Source organism: Prionailurus viverrinus, chromosome A3, assembly GCF_022837055.1.
Source record: "Prionailurus viverrinus isolate Anna chromosome A3, UM_Priviv_1.0, whole genome shotgun sequence".
NCBI classification, from domain to species: domain Eukaryota; kingdom Metazoa; phylum Chordata; class Mammalia; order Carnivora; family Felidae; genus Prionailurus; species Prionailurus viverrinus.
Genome location: NC_062563.1, coordinates 44,031,671 through 44,054,437, shown reverse-complemented (window position 1 = coordinate 44,054,437; position 22,767 = coordinate 44,031,671). Strand labels below are relative to the sequence as shown.

Here is a 22,767-nt window from a genome sequence, read left to right as displayed (position 1 = left end):
TCTCAAATGTTAGGAGAGAAAGAAGGCACAGAAATGGCCAACCCACAGTTCTTTAATAACACTCCACTGCATCACCACCCTCACTGCCACACATCCATTATTTGGAGTTTAAAGTTCTGGCTTCTGCAGTCCAGTTAAAAAATTCACTCAACCTGGCCTGTACAGGTATCTGCATGGGGTTTCTCCAATCTCCCAATGAGAAAATGCTACATTTAACTTTATGTCTCTTTCCACTGAAACTTCTCCCTCATTTGCAAATGAAACTGCTCCCCCATTTGCAAACACAGCAGTTTTAAAACATGGCTCTAAAATTTATGATTCTCCCTTCATGGAGAGAGAGTAGGAGAGTATTTCTCCTTCCTTTGAGTCTAGATGGGCTTGTGACTGCTTGGAGCAATAAAGGAAAGCAGAAATGATGCTGTGTGACTTCCAAGACTGGATCCCAAAAAAGGCCATGCAGCTTCTGCCTTGTGCACTGGAACACCAGCACTGGGAGTCTGCCCTGCCCTGAAGAAGCTCAACCATGTCAAGCCACCATTTTGTGAGGAAGCCCAGCCACATGGAGAAGCTGCGGTGAATGCTCCAGTCCTAAACTTTAAGTCTTTCCATCTCAGGCACCAGACATGAGAGCAAAGGAGCCTTTGGATGATTCCAACCCCCACCACCAGCACTGAAATCTTCCCAGGTAAGACCTTAGACATTGTGGAGCAGAGCCGAGTCATCCCTGGCAGGCTCTGCCTGAATTCATTAAGTATAATAAAATGGTTGTTTCAACGGCTAATTTTGTGGGTAATTTGTTAAACAGCAATTGTAACTGGTGTGGCAAGTTATAGTACAAAAAAGCATGTATATAACAGAGTGGTATTCTGAAATTCCTCTTGTGATACAGGCAGAGTCCCTGGGGGCATCTTAGGGGAAGGAATCTAGCCTCTCAGCTAAACATCTGAACTGTGGTGGGGGGTTGAACTTAAGTGTCAGCGCCTAAAAAGGAAGATGGCTATCTCGCTCTAGCATGCACTCCCTGGTAAGACCACTGATACCCCCAAAATAAGATTCAGCTTGGCAATGTTTTCAAATTATGAGGTGAGATCACTTTGAGGGTTTGGCTTTGACCCACTTGGGAGGGCAAATGAGAGGAGATCCTGTATGCTTCTGTTTTTCAAGGCCTCTTTTAGTTTGACCCAGCAAACAAAATTCAAAAATCTCTACAGAAGAGACTACTTTGTACTTGGGAAAGAGTTTGAACATTGTGAGCCTCTCTTAGGGTGAAAAATGCCACAAGAACTCACAGGTTTCCCTTTAATTACAGATAATACTCATGGCTTTAAAAAATCTGGTAAAACAAGAAAACTAAAACATGGTTTGGGCATATGTGGTAAGATAGAAAAATCAGTTTATCAGTGAAAAATCAAGTAAAGAGGCAATAACTGTACAGACCAATGAGGCCACAAACTACTCTGCTCAATTACCCAGTAGACTTACAGCAAAGAGGGATCCCAGAGGCTGCCTCCTCTGGGTAACTGTTCCAGCCAGTTCAAATTGGGTCTGAATTCTTGGGAGTAGTTTCAACCATAATTGCTTGATCCTAATGTATCAGTAGGATACAAGGGTACCAAATAGCATCTGGTAAAACCACTTCCTTCCTCTTCTAGAGATCTGCAGGAAGTAATCCCACTGTCACAGGTTTCTGGGTGCCCCAATATCCTGTGTTTCTCTCTTGACCCTCTCTCACCTCTGTAGTAAGTCCTTTCATTAAAGTCTCTTACATCAGTTAAGATGGATTCTAATTCCTGACTGATGCTAAACCTTTGGTCGATGTAGAGTTTAGATAGCCAGATAGTCTTTCTGACAAGATTCTCCATGAGCTTCCACATCATTGAGCCTCCTGGTTCTTTAAAAAGAAATGTCCTGCAGATTGGACAATTTATCACTTAGGTATTATCTTCAGCTGCTGGAGAGAAGAAAGAAAAAGAAGCAACGGCTTAAAGGATTGGCAAGCTTTTTCTCAAAGGGCCAGAAAAATAGTAAATCTTTCAGTCTATGGGACAGAGTCTCTGTCACAAGTACTCATCTCTGCCATTGCGATGTAAAAGCAGTCATGGACAATACATTTTTAAAAATGCATGTGGCTGTGTTCCCATAAGACTACTTACAAAAACAGGCAGCCAGCCCATGGGCTGTAGTTTCCAACACTTGGCTTAGACAAATTAGTTTGTCTGTTTGTTTGTTTGTTTGTTTGTTTCATGTAATAAGAAGGTATGAGGTGTGTGGTTCTGGTGACACTTCAGCAAGTTGCTAGCTGATGCTGCAGTCATCTGAAGGCTCCACTGGGAGTAGAAGGATCTACTTCCAAAGTGGTTCCTTCACATGACTGGCAAGTTAGTGTCAGAGTCAATTCCTCTCCTTGTCGGGATCTCCATGGGCTGCTTGAGTGTCCTTGTAACATGGTGCCTGGATTCCTCCAAAACAAGCAATCTAAGAAAACAATGTTGGAGCTTCCAGGCCTTTTCTGACCTACCCCTGTAGCCCCTATCATTAATTTTGCTGTGTTCTACTGCTCACAGGGGTCAATTCTGATTCAGTGAAAGAGGGGACTACACAAGAGCCTGGAAGCCAGGAGGTGATGATACTGGAGGGCCATCACTGAAGCTCACTACCACACCACTTGAAAGGCTGCATTGCTACAGTGCATGCCTCACACCTGGACAGCAAACGAAAGGAAAGGCAGACAGGGCTCCAACATCTCTGGAGGGGAGGACCTTCTGTGTGCCAGACTCCCCTTGAGATACTTTCTAACCACAATTAAGCCCCAAGCCTGCAGTCTCTTGACATCTCTGATGAAAGCTGGAAAAACCCAGAAGGAAGGTCCCTCTACCTTGTGGAGTTGACCAAGATTAAGATGCTCTGACGGCCCAAGACTAAGTGAAGTAACAGCTTTGAGAGGCATCTTTGGCCACAGACTGCTAATGCCTGTGTGGCCTCTGGCCTCTACCATGAACCAGACTGACCCTGGAAGGCCTAGCTCCTCAGACTTTCCCCACTTTGAACAGAACAACCTTGACTCCATTTCCGGAACCATCGTTAGGCAACAAACAACTATTAGACCCATGAGACCAGTTCTCAATCCCACCTGCCATTCCAAACACCTTGAGAGCTTTTAAACATTCTCAGTCCAGACCTATTGAGTCAGCATCTGTGGAAGTAGGGCCCAGGCATTCACAATTTTTAAATGATTCTGATGTGCTGTCCAACTTAAGAGCCTCCAGCACAAACACCACATCCCTTTCAGTGCAGCTAGAGACAGAACCAGATGTTTTGGCAGCTACATCGCACTTCCAACCCATTGGTAGCTTGTGGTTTGCTAAGCCCCAAATTCATTTTCACAAAAACTGTTCTTCACTCAGGTCCTGCCTACTCTATATTTTGCAAGTTTTCTTTTACCCAAATATCATGTAATTGTATTTAACTCAAAGTGAGCTCTACATGTTGGCATCACTTGAGGCTCTCCTTTCAACTCTGTGGAATCTGCCATTTGATGAGCTTAACTTCATCCAAGACATTGATAAATGTACTGTTTAGAGCCCAGCTTTATGGCATTCAGCAGACAAATTCTTATGGAGAATTTATCCGCCACAAACCTCCCGGAGCATTCCTACCCTCCATGAGTTCTCAAACATTAATAACAGCTTCCCTAGGGTCATAACCCATCTGTACACCCCATGATGGCATCTTCAGTCTCCCCTTATATACTTGACATATTCCTGGTCTACCTACATAAATTGTTCTAGAAGACCGGTCATTGTTCTTCTGGAGCAGACAGACACAGAACAGGAACTGAGTGGTTCTGTCTCTTCTGGAACCAGGCTGCCTCATTCAAATCCTCTCTCCTCCTCTTAGTAGCCATGTGTCCTTGGGCAAGTTACTAACTGGCTCCTATGCCTCAGTTGTCTCATCTGTGAAATGGGGATTCCTCATAGGACTTACCCTCCTCCCTAGGGTTATTGTAAGTATTAAATGTGTGAGTATATGAGAACTGCTTAGAAGAGCAGCTGGTATATCATCACTGTTGATGCCATTGTTATTATTATTATCACACTTATTCCTCCAGTCTAGTAACTTTGGGGGCGAGGGGCTGAATAGATATTTAATTTCTTTCCTTCCACTTGCCTTAGTTGTTAATTACTCTTCCTTCTTTACTTTCTTAGGATGGAAGCTTAGGTCATTAATTTCAGCTCTTTCTTCTATTCCATTATATGAATTTTAATGCTATAAATTTCCCTCTAAGCCCTGCTTTTGCTTCATCCCACAAATTTTAAGAAGCTGTATGTTCATTTTCATTTAATTAAAAACATTTTTAAACTTCTGTTAAGACTCTTCTTTGACCAATGAATTCTTTAGAAGTATGTAGTTTAGGGGCACCTGGGTGGTTCAGTCAGCTGGGTGTCTGACTTCAGCCCAGGTCATAATCTCACAGTCAGTGAGTTTGAGCACTGCATAGGTTCAGAGCCTGGAGCCTGCTTCAGATTCTGTGTCTCCCTCTCTCTCTGCTACCCGCCCCCCCCCAACTCACGCACACTCTCTCTCTCTCTCTCTCAACAATTGAATAAACATTTAAAAAAAATTTTAAAGAAGTATGTAGTTTAATATCCAAATATTTGGGGATTTCCTAAATATTTTTCTGTTACTGGTTTCTAGTCTAATGCCATTGTGGTCTGGCAAATGATTGTGTATGGTTGCTAATCTTTTAAAGTTGTTAGTGTTTCATGACCCAGAATGTGGTCTATCTTGGTGAGCTTAAGAAAAATGTGTACTCTGCTGTTGGTAGATGGAGTGTTCTATAAATGTCAATTAGATCAAGTTGATTGATAGTGCTGTTCAAGTCAACTCTATCCTTATTGATTTTCTGCCTGCTTGATCTATCAATTACTGACAGGGGGATATTGAAGTCCCCAACTACAATAGTGGATTTGTCTATTTCTCTTTTTAGCTCTATCAATTTTTGCCTGACATATTTTGATGATCTGTTGTTAGGTACATACATTGTTATGTCTTTCTGGAGAACTGACCCATTTATCATGATGTAGTATCCCTCTTTATCCTTGTTAATCATTTTCCTTGTTCTTTTTTCCAACTTTTTTTTGGGGGGGGGGGCGGGGACAGAGAGAGACAGAGCATGAACGGGGGAGGGGCAGAGAGAGAGGGAGACACAGAATCGGAAACAGGCTCCAGGCTCCGAGCCATCAGCCCAGAGCCTGACGCGGGGCTCGAACTCCCGGACCGCGAGATCGTGACCTGGCTGAAGTCGGACGCTTAACCGACTGTGCCACCCAGGCGCCCTCATTTTCCTTGTTCTGATGCCTTCTCTGTCTGAAATTAATATAGCTGCTCTAGCTTTCTCTTGATTACTATTAGCATGGTCCATCCCTCCTATCCCTTTATTTCTAACCTATCAGTCTTTATTTTGAAAATAGTTTTCTTACAGGAAACATATAGTAGTTGCCCTATAGGTTAAAATATACATTTTAGAGAGTTTTCTGACTGGTAAACTTGTGGCAGTGTGGGGGCCAGGGGGACATGAGAGCTCTGTGTCCTTTCTCCATGCCTGCCTGCCCTATGCACCTCTCCATGCCTGCCCCTATGTTGTTTCTGAGCTATATTCTTTTATAACAAACCAGCAATCTAGTTAAGAAAGCAAGTAATAAAATGTACATTTTTATCAATCTAATTTCACCGTCAAAAAACACTATTCTGTTCCTCTTGTAGTTCAGGTACGTTGTAACAGATTTTTCTCCGCCGCCCTCGCCCACCCCCAACATGCTTGGTGACATTGCTATTGTTCCTTTCACTTATCCATATGCTGTGATGACCAAATACATTGTTACCATTGTTACTTTAAACAGTTACCTTTGTGATCTCTTAGAGACCAGACTAGAACCTTTAGATTTGTTTCCAATGCCAGCAGTCCTGTTTTAAAGAGGGAGGAGACACAAATGCTCCCTCAAATAGAAAACTGCTCCTAATCCTTCTGGAAAGCGGACTTCCATTAAACATCTAAAGGACACCTTATTATGTAGAACACTGTGCTGGGCACCCCAGGCCATCAGATAATCACAGAACTCAGATGTCAGCCACTCTGGCTCCCATATCTTACAGATGAGGAAACTATGCCACAGTGGGGTAGTGCTCTGCTAGTCTGGAAGAAAAAGAAGCTATAGAAAGGCAGCCTGATCCTAGACTGAATCCAGTACTGAAAGGTAAAATGTAGCAACAGAGGACATTAATGGGTCATTCAACAAAATTAGAATAAGTACATTAAAGAACATTAAACTGAGGTTGTGTATATGTATATGTATATATTTAGGTATATGTGTATGTTTATGTATTTGGGCAGGGAGAAATGATAAAGCAAATGGTGCAAAATGTTAGCAGTAAGCAAATTTGGATAAAGGATATATGGGTTCTTTGCACTATTCTTGCAACTTTTCCATAAGTTTAAATTATTTCCAAATAAAAGGCTTAAAAAGTAATCCTTTAAACCACATAATAAAATAATAGGTTGCAATTCTACATTCCTGGAAATCCGGGGATTTTTTTTCCTTCATATTTTTAGTCTCTCCATATCACTGGCCCCAAAATGCCAAAATATAGTGTATTTATTTTTTGTTAATATACACTGCTTTTCAGAGAGGTGATCTTACTAAAATGCATAACTGCTATCTTGGGAAGGAAGGGCATCTGGAATAAGGTATGTCAGGGGGGAACCAACCCCACTCTATTCAAAGGTGAATGGTTGCCAGGGTTGAACACAATTATGCCTGAGGCCTTGTTCTCAATCAAAGCACAGCTTGGTTTGGTTCTCTCTGGGACTACACCCTGGGAAGGGAGGGCCTCTTCTTTCCCTGTCCTTATTTGGATACATCCCATCTAGGATGTAGGGATGTAGGGATGTAGGAAGTAGGGAGAAACGTGAAAAGAACATTGCTTTGCTGTCAGTTATCAATGTGGAATTTCTGTTTTCCTTTTGAGCAGCAATACTTGCATCGATGTATGCCAAAAAGTAACCCAAAAATTGAAGTCAGCAGGATGCCCGCAGAGACCCAGCAGGCTTCTCTTATGCCCTCTTGTTCCCTGATCTGATCCCAGCCCATAACTTTCAGAACCCAAGTCTAGGGCCCAGAGTTTGCAGGGAAAGCAGGCAAAAGCCCCCTACTCCCAACCCTGTCCTCTCTTCTGCTGCCAACCCAGCATCAGTGGAGCAGCTGCCATCTTGCTGTACCTGTCCCCTGGCATAACAGCCTTGAGTCTCACATGCAAGAGGCACAGCCACCTTACAGACAAGAAAGAGACTCAGAGGTAAAAAGGCTGAGAAACTGCATAGGATGAGAAGCCAGACTTGGGGCTTCTGACCAATGCATATTGTTCTTTCTGCTCAATCTGCTTCAAATGCCACCCCCTAGGCCACCAGTGGCTTTTCCCATATCCCATACAGAGCCTCTGGGGGTGAGGAGCACCCATTCATTATACCACAAATAAGGCAAAGCCTGCCTCTGTGCCTGGCCCAAGAAGAGACAAGACCTTGAGACCAAAGCCCATTTCTTCTCAATACCACACCAAATGGTTCAGAGCTTAGAGTGCTGGTGCTGCCCTCAGGATACCACCCAGACCACCAACCAACCTTCCCTGGAAATCCCCCTCAAATGTCACTTCCCCAGATGTTCTGGAATGCTTGCTCACATCCTCAGAGGCCTTTGTTGCTCAATGTACTGAAGCACTCATCACCGTGCTCTGGTCTCCATCTGCCTGTGTCTTCTCAGCAGATTGTGCATCCTGGGGTCAGGGCTCAGTTACATTTGTCTGTATGTGCCCAGCAGCTAGTACAGTAGTTGACAGACTGCTGAGTGAATGAACAAATGAAAAAGTAATGAGTCCCAACAGGATCCCTAGGTTCAAGCCATGGCTGCATCACTATTTCTTTGCTCTCAAGCAAGTCAGTTTCCTCTTGGTGACCTCATGTACATAATGGTGATGATTCTTCTCTAGTTCTAGCACAGAACTGTTCAGCACAGGGGTCATGTCTGCAAAAGCATCAAAGAGATGTGGATCCTACTAACTACCTCACCCATAGGCCAATAGAGATGCTTCACCTGTAGATCCCCCCAACTGGCCCACTGGCACCCCAATGCTCTGCACACCTCACTCACATAACCCCTCCTCCACGGACAGCTCCCTGTGTAGTTGCCAAGGGCAGCAACAAGTGCAAGCCTCTGTAGACAGCCAGGGATCATGCACAGAAAGTTGGCCAACTCTGCAGGATCAGGAGATATCACACAAACCTGGTGTTCAGCACTGCCCTCAGAAGGCATATGGGAGGCTGTCAGCACCTGGCCAGGTTATGCAGTTTGCTGGGATGCAATTGTTCATAGTTATCTCTTACAATCCTTTGTATTTCTGTGGTATCAACTGCAAGGTCTCTCATTTCTGATTTTACTTATTTGAGTCCTCTTTTTTGTTTTTTGTTTTGTTTAACTAATGATTTGTCAATATTCTTTATCTTTTCAAAAAAGTAGCTTTTAGTTTCATTGATCTTTTCTATTGTTTTTCCAGTCTCTATTTCATTTATTTCTGCTCTGATCTTTGTTATTTCCTTTTTTTTTTCTGCTTTTAACTTAGTTTGTTCTTTTTCTACCCAGACTGAATCATGAAGAAACATAAAATTTGAATAAACCAATTACTAGTAAGGAGACTGAATCAGTAGTTAAAAACCTCCGCAAAAAAAAAAAAGGCCAAGGACCTGATGGCTTTATGGGTGAACTCTACCAAACATTTTAAAAATGTTTTATTTATTTTTGAGAGAGTGCAAGTAGGGAGGGGCAGAGAGAGAGGAACAGAGGATCTGAAGCAGGCTCTGTGCTGACGGCATTAGCGAGCCCAATGTGGGGCTTGAACTCACTAACCGTGAGATCATGACCTGAGCCAAAGTCAGATGCTTAATCAACTGAGCCACCCAGGTGCCCCTGTACTCTACCAAACATTTAAAGAAGATTTAACAATCCTTCTTGTAGTCTTCCAAAAACTGAAGAGGAGGGAACACTTCCAAACTCATACTATGAGGCTAGCATTACCCTGATACCAGAGCCAGACAAGGACACTACAAGAAAAGAAAATTATAGGCCAATATCCCTGATGAATATAGACACAAAAATACTCAACGATATACTAGCAAACAGAATTCGTCAACACATTACAAGGATAATAGCCATGATCGAGTTGGATTTATCCCTGGGATTCAAGGATAGTTACAACATATGCAAATCAGTGATACATTAACAGAATGAGGGATAAAGTCATATAATCACCTCAATAGGTGTAGAGAAGAATTTGACAAAACTTAACATCCTTTCATGATAAAAACTCAATAAATCACGTAAAGAAGAAATGTACTTCAACATAATAAAGCCCAAATATACAAGATCATAGCTAAAATTAGACTCAATGGTCAAAAACAATCAGGAACAAGACAAACATGCCCACTATTCCCATTTCTATTCAACATAGTCCTTGAAGTCCTAGCCAGAAAAAAATAGGCAAGAAAAAGAAATAAAAGATATCCAAACTGGAAAGGAAGAGGTAAAATTATCTGTTTGCAGATGACATAATCATATATATATATATATATATATATATATATGTGAAAACTCTACCAAGAAACTGTTAGAATAAACAAATTCAGTTAAGTTGCAGCATGCAAAATCAGTATATAAAAAATAATTTGCATTTCTTTTTTTATTTTAGAGAGAGTGTGTGAGAAGGGGAAAGTGGCGGGGGGGGGGGGCGGAGAGAGAGATATTGACTGACTCTTAAGCAGTCTTCACGCTCAGCATGTAGAATGCAGGGCTCAATCCCACAGCCCTGGGATCATGGCCTGGGCCAAAATTAAGAGTTGGACACTCTACCGACTGAGCCACCCTGGCACCCCCATTTGTACTTCAATACACTAACAACAAATTATTTGAAAGAGAAATTAAGAAAATAACCCCATTTATAACAGCATACAAAATAGAAAATACTTAGGAATAAATTTAACCTATACGTGGAAAAATATAAGACACTGATAAAAGAAATGGAGGAAGACACAAATAAATTAATAGATATTCCATGCTCATGGATTGGAGAAATTAATATTATTAAAATATCCATATTATTCAAGTTGATCTACAGGGGCGCCTGGGTGGCGCAGTCGGTTAAGCGTCCGACTTCAGCCAGGTCACGATCTCGCGGTCCCGGAGTTCGAGCCCCACGTCGGGCTCTGGGCTGATGGCTCAGAGCCTGGAGCCTGTTTCCGATTCTGTGTCTCCCTCTCTCTCTGCCCCTCCCCTGTTCATGCTCTGTCTCTCTCTGTCCCAAAAATAAATAAACGTTCAAAAAAAAAATTAAAAAAAAAAAAAAAAAGAAAAGTTGATCTACAGATTTAATGCAATCTCTATAAAAATTTAATTGGCATTTTTCATAGAAATAGAAAAAAACAATCCTAAAATTCATATGGAACCACCAAAAACCCCAAACAGCCAAATTAATCTGGAGAAAGAAAACAGCTGAAGCATCACACATCCTGATTTCAAACTATATTACAAAGCTATGGTAATCAAAACAGTATGGTACTGGCATGAAAACAGACATGGAGATCAAAAGAACAGAAAGCCCAGATACAAACCTACATAAGTCAACTAATATTGGACAAGTGTGCCAAGAACACACAAAGGGAAAATGATAGTCTCTTCAATAAATGGTGCTAGGAAAACTGGACAGCCACAAGCCAAAGAATGAAATTGAACCCCTATCTTACACTACTCACAAAAGTAACTCAAAGTGGAATGAAGATGTAAATCTAAGATCTGAGTCATAAAACTCCTAGCATAAGGGGCACCTGGGTAGATCAATCGGTTGAGCATCTGACTTTGGCTCAGGTCATGATCTCACAGTTCATGAGTTTGAGCCCTACTTTGGGCTCTAAGCTGTCAGCACAGAGCCTGAAGCCTGCTTTGGACTGTGTGTCTCCCTCTTTCTCTCTGCCCCTCCCCCATTCATGCTCTGTCTCTCTTTCTCTCTCTCAAAAATAAACAAACATGGGGCGCCTGGGTGGCGCAGTCGGTTAAGCGTCTGACTTCAGCCAGGTCACGATCTCGCGGTCCATGAGTTCGAGCCCCGCGTCAGGCTCTGGGCTGATGGCTCAGAGCCTGGAGCCTGTTTCCGATTCTGTGTCCCCCTCTCTCTCTGCCCCTCCCCCGTTCATGCTCTGTCTCTCTCTGTCCCAAAAATAAATAAACGTTGAAAAAAAAATAAACAAACATCAAAAAAAATTGAAAAGAAAAACAACTCCTAGCATAAAACACAGGAAAAAAACTTTCTTGACCTTGGCAATGATTTCTCCAAAATCACAAACAACAAAAACAAAAACAAGTGGGACTAAATCAGTGACTATAAAGATTCTGCACAGCAAAAGAAACAGTTACCAAAATGAAAAGGCAAACTTATAGAAAAAAATGTTTGTAAACTATGTATGTGATAAGCAGTTAAATCCAAAACATAAAGAACTTTATACATGTCAAAAAAAATAGCAAAAATTATGATGAGGATAATGATTGTTATGATGATAACAATACTAACAACCTTATTTATGGGCAGGGGAGCTGAATGGACATTTCTCTAAAGAAAATATACAAATGGCCAACAGGCACATGAAAAGAGGCTCAACATCGCTAGTCATCAGAGAAACGCAAATCAAAATTACAATGAGATATCACTGTGAGGGTAGCTAATATCAAAAAGACAAGAGATAGCAAGTGCTGGTGAGGATGTGGAGAAAAGGGAACCCTTGTTCACTGTCCATGGGGATGTAAATTGGTGCAGCCATTACAGAAAACAGTATGGAGGCTCCTCAAAACATTAAAAATAAAACTACCACATGATCCATCAATCATACTTCTGGGTATATAAGCGATGGAAACAAAATCAGTATCTTAAAGACACACCAACATTCCCATATTCATTGCAGCATAATTCACAACAGTTATGATATGAAAACAAGCTACGTGTCTGTTGATGAACACATGGATAAATAAAATGTGGCATTTTTATTTTATTTTATTTTTAATTTTAGAAAGAGAGAGAGCACATGAGTGGGGCAGAGGGAGAGACAGAATCTTAAGCAGGCTCCACGCTTAGCAGAGAGCCCCACGTGGGACTGAGCCGAAATCAAGAGTCAGATGCTCAGACTGAGCCACCCAGACACCTCTAAATTTATTTAATTTTAATTAATTTAGTGATATGTAACTAGGTGGCTACTAAATTAGACAGTGCAAGTCTAAAAGTTCTGATATTTGGGTAGAAACCAAGAGACCTAGGGACACATGGGGTGTTACCATCTCTTCCTTTAAGTGAGTTGTAGGGGCACCTGGGTGGCTCAGTTGGTTAAGCATCTGACTTTGCTCAGGTCATGATTTCACAGTTCATGAGTTTTAGCCCCATGTTGAGCTCTGTGTTGACAGCTTGGAGCCTGGAGTCTCCCTCTCTCTCTGCCCCTCACCCACTCACACTCTCTCTCTCTTAAAAATAAACATTAAAAAAAAAATAAAAATAAGGTGAGTTTTAGAAGAGGAAGAAGGTCCAGGCCTTCACTGGTCTGCAACACCAGGGCAGCGGACACTTGAAATGCAGGACCTTGACTGGGGACTTCAAAGCAAAAGGGGAAAGGGGGCTCAGGTAAAACCATTACACAATGTACGTGACATAGGAAGGAATAGGAGAGAAAAATCCCCACAATTTTTCAAAGAAATTAACCCTGAGCTGGCAACAGCCCTGTGGCTTCAATCTCAGCACACAGGCACAGTTGAGGGGGCTGCACATTTCACAGAGAAGGAAACCCTGAGACAGGGCGGCTGGGCCACGGCAGCAGGCTGTGGCATGGGGAAGGCAGGGGGAGCTGTGGGAGATGGCTGCCTGGAAGGGTTGCAGCCTTGGCCTTCATGGAGGGAAGGAGCCAGGAAACCCACACCAAGCCTTCATTCTCTCAGTCCTCAGAGCATCTGCTGATGCCTCCCCTGGTCCGAACTTGACAGGAAGCTGGAAGTAAGCACACATGGTCAGCCTCAGGGAAGAGCAGAGAGGGGTTCTGGACACAGACATCGCGAAGTGACGTGGCATGGATGGAATGAGTGGTAAGGAAAGGAGGGATGAGAACGATGTCAGGCGATGAGAACGGCGTGTGAGGAGGGCACCTTCATGTTGTCATGGCAGTGGCCGTCCATTGGGGCCTGCCAGCCTGGCTTTGAACCCTGACTCCACTACCTGCTAACGGACTGATCTGGGTTAGGTTCCTATGGGGTGACGACACTCATGGTCTCTCGTGTCTCTGTACATCTTGTGAGCACAGGTGTTGACTGTCTTTGCTTGACTATATTTCTGAGGATATTTAAGTAACAAACAGCCTTGGAAGAGAGGGAGTGTATCTCTCTCCAGAGCAAAGGTCAGGCATCATAAAAGATTTGGGTTTTCTGGGTTCTTCTGTAGCATAACCCGCTGTGTGTGAGGCGTCACCTGGCCCTCCTTGGTGTCATCTATGGAAGCTGGGGTGCAGAGAGTTGGCACAAATGCTGACACGAGCTCCCACTAGTGCTGTGAGCAACAAAGCTCAGCCCTGTCTTGGACTGGGGCCTCCTGTGTGCTGCCGGCACGCAGGAGACTTTGTGTGGCAGGCCAGCTGGCTACTGTGTCAACAGGGCAAGATCTCAAGCCCTTCGCAGCTCTTGACAGCTCACTTCTCTAAGTCTCAGTTGCCTCAGCTGCAAAATGGGAACAACAAAAGGGCTGTGGGGATTTCAAGTGTTGATATACATAAAGGACTTAGAATAGCTTTCAGTCCCAAACACACGCTCAAGTTAAGGTAGTGATTTTATCTAGTACTGTATGGCAAATGTTTCAAACTTCAAAAAGGAAAAGAAATATCATAAAAGGGGACTTGAAGCCCATGGTGGGGGAAGAGACAGACTTACTAGGGTCTCTGAGTGAACTGAAGTTTCAGAAGTCCTGAAATAACCTACAGAATTGATCATGGAACAGACGTACTACTTGTAACTCTGAAAAATAGTCTTCTGAAAAGAAAAGAGGGGAGAGAAGACCAAAAATGTCAAAAATCCCAGTTTCAAAAGACAGATTCCAGGCAGAGCACACGGGCCAGTGAGATGCAGATTCCTGAAAACATTCTAGAATCAATGATGAAGCAGATGGTCTGTGAGCCTGTGGTAAAGAACACAGGGAACGCTAGAAGCCAGCATGAGTTCACAAGTAACGTGCTGTATGGTACTAATATTTTTTCTGACAGGATTACTGGGTTAACCACCAAAATACTGTGAAAACAGTGTAGCATGATGTCTGCAGAAAAGGGTGACATGGGATGGAGGAACGGGGGTTGAATGGGAATATAAATAATGCAGCTACTGACCTGAAAGAAGGTTTCCAATGAAGGGCCGACTCTATCCCGTGCATCGGGGTTAGCCTAGACTTGGACAAAAACACAGAAAATAGCTCTGAAGATGACACAAAGCTGGGAGAAATAGCCAGCATACCATTTGAAATATTTCCACAGCCTAGCCCAATAGGAACAGAATTCAGTTCTTCATGTGGGTTCCTCACAGGCCAGACAGTGGCTACGGGAATTTAGTTAAAAAAACAAAAGCAAAAACAAAAATTAAAAAAAAAAATGGGTTTGGGGCACCTGGGTGGTGCAGTTGATTAAGCATCCAACTCTTGATCTTGGCTTAGGTCATGATCTCACAGTTTGTGAGTTCAAGCCCCTCACTGGGCTCTGTGCTGATGGTGCAGAGCCTGCTTAGGATTCTGTCTCTCCTTCTCTCTGCCCCTCCCTCACTTGCGTGTGCTCTCTCTCTCTCTCTCTCTCTCTCTCAAAATAAATAAACTTAAAAAATTTTAAAAACAACAACAACAACAGCAAGATTTTAGTTACTTGAAGGCTTGGTGAGAGCCAGAGACGTGATGCAAGCCACTGAAAGAAAGCAGCTTCAGTCACAATGAGATGCATTATCACAGATATGTGGCCCGGCATCCCAAGTGTGTGCTGCCATAAGGCACCATGCCCAACGCCTTGTGTACATCTTATTTAACCCTAACCATGCCCCAGACACACGGGAAGAGGATGAAGTTCAGAGAGCTGAAAGAACATGTACGCTGTGCCGAGATCATGGGGCACGTCCACTGCACAGCCAGGATGGAACTCCAAGTCTGGGCCACCCCTTGGCCTGTTGAGACCTCCACACTACTGTCCAGTGGCCTTGGTCACCCCACACCAGCAGAGCTGCACCCAGTCCTCCAGGCAGGTCACTGTCAAAGCTGTGCCACGTGAGAAACTGCAGAGGAACTAGAACAAGTCAGCCTGGAGAAAGAGGGAGACGACTGAAGCCTAAGTACATAATCACAACTTACCAGACCTCTGCGGGTCCTGTCCCTGCTCCCCACCTGTGTCTGTCCATGTCCCTCCACATGCCTCCTGTCTCCCCGAATCCAGCCCCACCGGCCTGCTTGAGCCCCCCTCCACTGCACCTGATGGTTTGCCCTCCTCCATGGCGTGCCCCTTTCAGTTGGCCAACTCCACCCCATCCCCCAGACCTCAGCTCCCTTTGGGAGATGGCCACCTTAGACCCAGGCCTGGTCTGAGCCCACCCCTGCTATAGGACAACGGTGGAATCTCTTTCAACAGACACCTCAGCACGTTTCCTGCTTGATGACGGAGCCTCTCATGCACCAAACCTTGGGGAAGATTCAAAAACAAGCAGAGTTATTTCAAGGGCCGCTACATATATGAACTATGTTATCAAAAATTGTTTAATAAATCTAAAATACCATCACTAATAGATACTTTGGTGATGGGAATTTAAGGTTTTGTTTTCCAGACCTCTACAAATTTAATGCACGCGTCGGCACCCCAGAAGAGGACAAAGATATTAGCAGCAGCAGCAGTGAGAGGCAGACCTGCCTCAAAATCGTAATTTTCCATCTTCTTCCTGCATATGATCAATGGGAGGCTCTACCTCTGATATTATTCCATGTCTTCTAAAATGAGGTTAACTCTACTCCTAAAAGAGCCAAATCAGTAATGAATTGCAAATCAAGAATTCTGTCAGTGCCTGGCTGAAAAAGGGCAAGAACTCTGATAAACCAGTTGGACAGAAAAGGTCACCTCCCTGGTTTGGGAGTGACTATAACGGCAGCATGTCAGAGGAAACAATGTGTTTGCGGAATGTTTGTTCCCTATGATCAACTCAATGTAATAGCGCTTTCCCCATCTGCCAGTGTGCACCCATCTCTGCAGGATGCAACTTGGTAGAGAAAATGCCTTCCTAAGGACCACCAACCATGAGGGGATGCTATGTCCAGCCCCAGGACATGCCTTTCTTTGGTCTATGCTGTGTGTCTCCCAAGAGCTTGGTCTCCTATCAAGTAACCCATGAAAGGCAAGATGAAACGGACCCTGCTACCCAGTGTTATCAGACAGTGTTCTGTTTAAAGTACAGGCCTGCAGTCTGCCAAGCCTTCTCAGAGAAGCCATACAAGGGACGATTCTCCTCTCCCATCCCCATTCAAATGATGTGTTAATGGACCACAAAGAGCAAGCTTAAAAATAAGCAGAAAACAGGAGGAGATGTTAGGAGGGTGTAAAGACTGAGTTTTATACTCCACAAGAGGAACTGGACCCCAAATCTAATTTTAGCCATGAGTCCCACAGTAAGGGTTAGAAATGACCTTCAGAAACAGAGCGAAGGGGAGGGGGAAGGCAGGATTAACTTCTTTTTGGATGCAGCTGTGGGTTTCATGGGGATTCATCCTGAGCTTTCGGGCGTTTTTGTTGTTGTTGTTTTGCACAACCTTGGCCTGTGGTTAGACCCTATGGAGCCAGTCTTTAGTGTACATGCTGCTGCTTCTGTTTCTAGGAGCTTAAAGTGGACTTCAGGATAAGGGAAAAGCTTCCTCCAATCCAGTGCTACCTACAGGTTCTGACAATCACTACATACTATCAGGGAGGAAAGATTTTTTAATTAATTAAAATTCTCACCATATGTAAGTAGGCTCAGAACTTCTGCCCAAATGCTGAACGGTCCTGACATTGCCATCTACTTTTAAATCATGTTGGAAAGCGTTACCTTGTATCAAGCCAGCATCTATGTTAATGCAACTTATACTTATTACTCCTATTTTGTTCCTGACCCAAGTATCTTGTTCGTATCTTTCAAATATTCAGAGTTTTGTTTCTCCCCTTCAGTCCTTCTTCCTTTATGGTTTTCAGCAAATGACCCACATGACTCTGCTTATGCCCCAATTTGTCTACGTCCCTTTAAAATGAGATCCAGGAACTGAACTGTGGGCTCCGAGGGTCTTTATCATTTTCCCACCATCCAGACGTCAAGTACATTAGCTATTCTATGTCATCCTCATTCCCCATTAGCACAAGGACAGGTTGCAGCTGTTCAGCAAGCATTAATTGGTGGTGATAAAATGTTGTGGCAGAGAAATGTCTGACAAATGTGTTCAGCAAGTCCATGACCCTAAGCCAAGTTTACAAAACTGTAGTTTGGAGTAACTTTAAAGTGAATTTTAATTCATTCTGTAAAAGCCTATGTAGATAATTCAAACAGGAGAGCTTCTTGGACCTCACTGCCCATCCAACTGGGCATCCCATCCCTGACCAGGGATCTGCATCTGGAATGTAATGATTTCAAATCCAGAGTTTATTGCTATCATGGATTATCCTAGACCACCTGTATTGGTTCGGAGAAAGGCAGTCTGGCAAACCCCTTTTCAATTCCATATCCTTGTACTTGAATGCATATTAGAGGTGTAATTTGAGCTTTCTTTTCCTAACTTTCGTTTCCATTTTCTAACTATGTTTTTCTTTGAAGTAGACAACTGGGTCAGATTAGACAGGCTCAGTTATAAAGGTCACAGATAGAATTTCAGCATTACAAAAATGCCAAATAAAGATGTCTCCTTTACAGTTGGGCAAGAAGTATTTCAAAAGAGGATAACTCTGTATAAGCATTAAAATACTATAGATGTCATATAAATATATATTCCATATAATAATATATATGTAACTGCTAACATCATATAATGTCTAAAAACGACCAGTACAGCTGTGCCACTAATAACAGTAAAATTAGCTGAGAAACTCTTTGGCAGAATACAGTTTCTTCTTCACAGAACTGTGAGAATACTGGTTGGATATATGGACAACCATTCAGCTCCTGGAAAAGGGGCATCTGTGTGGTCCAACATGCTGTGGCCTTTCTCCACCTCCCAATGCTGGATAAATGAGAGATTGCAGCCACACTTAGTCTCCGTCATTTGGCCATTCTTTTCCCTTCCCATGTTGGAGTAAAATGTCATCAACTACAAACTGCCACTGATAGGCTCTCACCATGGAATCAGAGGCCTGTGTGGGCCACTCAGGGAACACCTCTTGGGACAGGGTTATTTAAAAATAATATGCACAGAGTGGGGTCAGACACATTGTATTTCTACAGATAAAATCATTAAGCAGAAACACAGCAGGATTTGTTTAATAATAAAGTGGTTTGTTGAGGTTTGGAATTTTATTATTTCTTTTTAGAAAAATGAGAAAATTTACAAGATGCAAAGGTCTTACACAATACATTATCACTAAAGTCTGTTCTCTGTACACCTTAACACGGGCCCTGGCTAAGGCGGTGTTGGGAAGAGCATGGACAGCATGAATTGCAGTTGCGACCCATCATGGACACGCAGAAATACACCACAGTGTGAAAGGAGGACTCGGTGACAAATAACGCTGGACCAGCCTGTTCCAAAAGCAAGCCAAGAACTCACAGGAACCAGCAAAGTCTTTCTGTGGGGGGAGCATGGGTGTCTGTCCTGTTGCAATACACACGGGGTGTGCTCCCCTGCACCGCCGGCACCCACCTTTCCGTCAGACCACAGCAACAACAGAGAATGGTAACGTTCCTTTGGTGGTGGTGTTTGGTTTCATTCTGCTTTGTTTTTGCAGGGCTACTCAGGTTCCCTATTTCTTGTTTCTGTCTTCCTTTTCATGATTCAGTTCCAAATTCTTAAAGCAGTGTAGGTACTTAGCATCTTCCATGAATTTTTCAGGATCCAGTTCCACCCGATGATAATGCACTAAAAAGAACAAAGATAAGACACATTACAGGAAAAGGTGCCTTCAAATTTGCCTTCAAATCCTATTTTAAAAATATGACCAAGCATAAAAAAAATAGCTGAAGATACCCTTTCAGTCCATACAATGACAACAGCATGACAGAGTTTCACTTTACTACGAAAAATCTGCCAAGCTGTCACATATAAATCCAAACACCTCATCAAAGTCTCCAATTTATTAGAACCTCATTCTTAGAGCTCAGAAAGACACTAAATATCTGGGAATTAACTCACTTCTAAATGGCCTTTGATCAGAGAAATCACAAGGCAAATTAGAAAACAGGTTAAAACGTGACTGTGAATGAAAATGCAACATATCACAATCTGTGATACTCCCTAAGGCAGTACTTAGAGGGAAATTCATAGCATTCAATGGCTACCTTAGAAAAGAAGATGTCACATCAATAATCTGAGTTTCCACCATAAGAAACTAAAAGAATAAAAGAGTAAACCCAAGGCAATAAAGAATAGAAACTAATGAAATTTCAAGCAAAAACAAAAAAAAAATGGAAAGATCAATAAACCTGATAAACCTCTTACCAAGAAAAAAGAAGGCATAAATTATGAATATCAGGAATCAAAGAGGCAACATCACTACATGTTTTATAGACATTAAAAGGATAAAAAAGGACATACCACGGCGTAATTCCCACAAATTAGACAACACAGATGAAATGGACAAATTCTTTGAAAAAAGATACAAAACCTTATTTCCAAATCCTTTTAATAATGAGGGAGGCAGAGAGGAACCTAAATAAAGCACAGAGACAGGGAATAAGCTAAACACTTGCTTTTGGGATATTTTTAATGCTGCTCAAAGGATAATGGTAGGCTCTTCAGTATAAAATCTCCAAGTGCCTCAAGTTTTCTTCTGTAATTCTGAGGCTACAACAAAAACCAGCCGGTCTTGCCAAGATCTATGAAGCAGGCAATTGTCAACCAAGAGTTTAAACCCCAAACTTAACACAGCAGTTTCTATTCTCTCAGATCTAAATTCTAATTGGATGAACTTTGGTAAAAGCAGAAGATTCTGGTAATAGTGGGTTGCACAGTGATACCACATCTGTGAATATGCTCCTGGGTACACTCAGCACAGGTCACATTCTTAACAAAGGGTTGTATTATGAGCAGATGCCTCAATAGAATTAACAGCCTTCCATTCCTGCGCCCAGCTTGACATGGAGGCCCACGGGCCCACACCAGAAAGGCTAATTATAACTTCAGCTATGTTCTTCAGTTCTCTAGACCCACACAAGGAACTAAAATTTCCCCCAAGGCCTACCCTCACGCTCTAAAACCCACCAGTCATAGTGTTGCACTATTTCTAAGAGATCTCAAAGACCACAAGGGAATAGGGATTATACAATATAATTCCTGGGGACCATATTTAGTTCTATTTTTAAGTCAAGAAAAGCAGTCCATTTGCTCCTATATTTTAATCAAGATAGTAACCCAAACATAGGCACCTGGGTGTATTGAAGCCTCTTTCCTCATCTGCAATAGTAATAACTGAAATCCTGAAACTGGATCTCACATTGACCCTTGGGGAACTTCATCTTGGTGCAGATTAAAACCTTTGTTTTGAACTTAAAATGAGCTTTGGGACCCTGCTTTAATATATTATTCTTTTACAATTACTTCAGATAAATATCCTAGATGTTTTAAAGCTTTGAGATAATAAATTTATGCTTCCAATGTTTGATGTGCAGATGGAAATGATAAGGTTTACATAATGATAATGTTCACAATATTCCATTAGATGATGAAAGCAGTGGCATTATATATACAGTCTATCTTTAAGTATGTAAAATTAGAGAAAGATACAGAATTATCTGATTAGAGAAAATGTTATAAAAGCATTATGTTAATAATGATTATCTTTGATGAGATGGCGGGTGACTTTTATTTTCTTTGAGCATTCTGGAATTTTAAAAAATTTTCTGTGATGAATGAGCATTAGTTCTATAATACAAAATGGCTTTCAAAAGAAATTTTACGAGGAAGACAATTTAGAAATTCTAGTTCCCTACCAGAGAATCACAGAACTAGAAAGGATCCTGAGAGGTTTCATGCCAGGGGTTCTCAAAGTTTACAGTAAACCACTTAGGCCTAGGGACTACATTAAGCACTGACCCTGAAGATCTGAACTAAGAATTCCTTCAAGAACTAACTGTTCTAATACTGGAATACCCAACAGGTACACCTAATCATAACATCAACATTAATATTCTGAGTGATGAGCTCCCAAACTGCATGCAAGAGCCTTCTGGCCAAGCAGTAGACACTGTCCCACCTGAAAGACACTGCCCCCTGCCCCTCACGATACATGGATTGGTCAAATAGATGCCACTTTTACTTTCGATCTCACTTTTAACAAATGCTCCTTCTCATTTTCTTAAACATGACCAAGGAAAAACCTAGAGGCCAGGTTGCTGGCTGTCAAGTGGGAGTGGCTAGAGATAACACTCACACAGCTAGACGTATGAAAAGGGAGGTGGGGAGGAGCTATCTGTGAGGTCCACCTGCCACATCAGAAGCACTGAGTGGAAGTCATGTGCAAACTGACAAACACACAATTCTGCACAAGAGGGTGTCAAAATTTAGAAACCCTGGAGGAAGGGTAAGGTGCCTCCCTATGAGAGCTCAACAGAGGACGACATCTACTCGTGTGAGTCAGGTGAGCTATCTCAGGGCAGACATGACCCGCAGGCTGGAGGCAACAGGCAGTAGTAAGCACCTGAGATAACAGCACCATAATTTCATAACCTTGTGGAAAGAAGCTTCTGGAATGGTTCTCTTTTATTGCCTGCAAACACTGGGGGCAGTGGGGGATAATCCAGCACCAGAAGCAAGGAATTCCTCAACAGCCTGTTCGAGTCTCTCAAAGATGCTGATTTCCAGCCGATCTGCTTCTGGCTGTAGGCCATTCGAGCAACCACAGATGTAAGTGCTCTAGTTAAGATACACAGACCACGGACCTGCTCTCCAAACCACTGTCAAAAGAACCCAGATTTTATATATTTATTTCAGGCCACAGCTAGGAATCCAATCTGAATTCACTTACCTAGAAAAGAAAGGCTGTTCTATGAGAAAACATGGGTCGCTGAGAAGTCCATGTTATCAGAGAAGGATTCACTCTGACCTAGCATTTATTGTGATTCCAGTGAGCCTGCACTGAAGGTGTCAAGGTGAAGAATCTCTGCCTTTACTCGAGGCTGATGGTCCTGACCTGGTGATGTGTATAAGGGGCCAGTGATCTGATTTCCCCATTAAGACAGGAAACCTTGGTGTGGTGTACTAAAGGAAGAAACTCCCAAAAGAAATTAGTTTTTAATTTGGGCTTAACTTCTACCCTATTTCTCACATATATTTGTACGTATTAATCATGCCTGTCTTACAGAACTGGCAGTGGTTCAGAATTTTCACTTATCCAACTGAACTTTCTGCAATGACAGGGTTGTTCTACCTCAGCACCATCCAAGATAGCAACCACTAGCCAGATGTGGC

The 22,767-nt window shown here is 42.6% G+C and overlaps 1 protein-coding gene across 2 annotated transcripts in view; it reads right to left on the bottom strand.

The window, feature by feature from the left end:
• Nucleotides 1-18,620: 18,620 nt before the first annotated feature.
• DTD1 (D-aminoacyl-tRNA deacylase 1) overlaps nt 18,621-22,767 on the bottom strand; it is a 205,470-nt gene continuing 201,323 nt past the window's right edge. For both annotated transcript variants that reach the window (XM_047853831.1, XM_047853830.1), the window contains one exon: nt 18,621-19,221. The gene's annotated coding sequence lies outside the window, so the exon portion shown is untranslated. The remainder of the gene's footprint in view (nt 19,222-22,767) is intronic.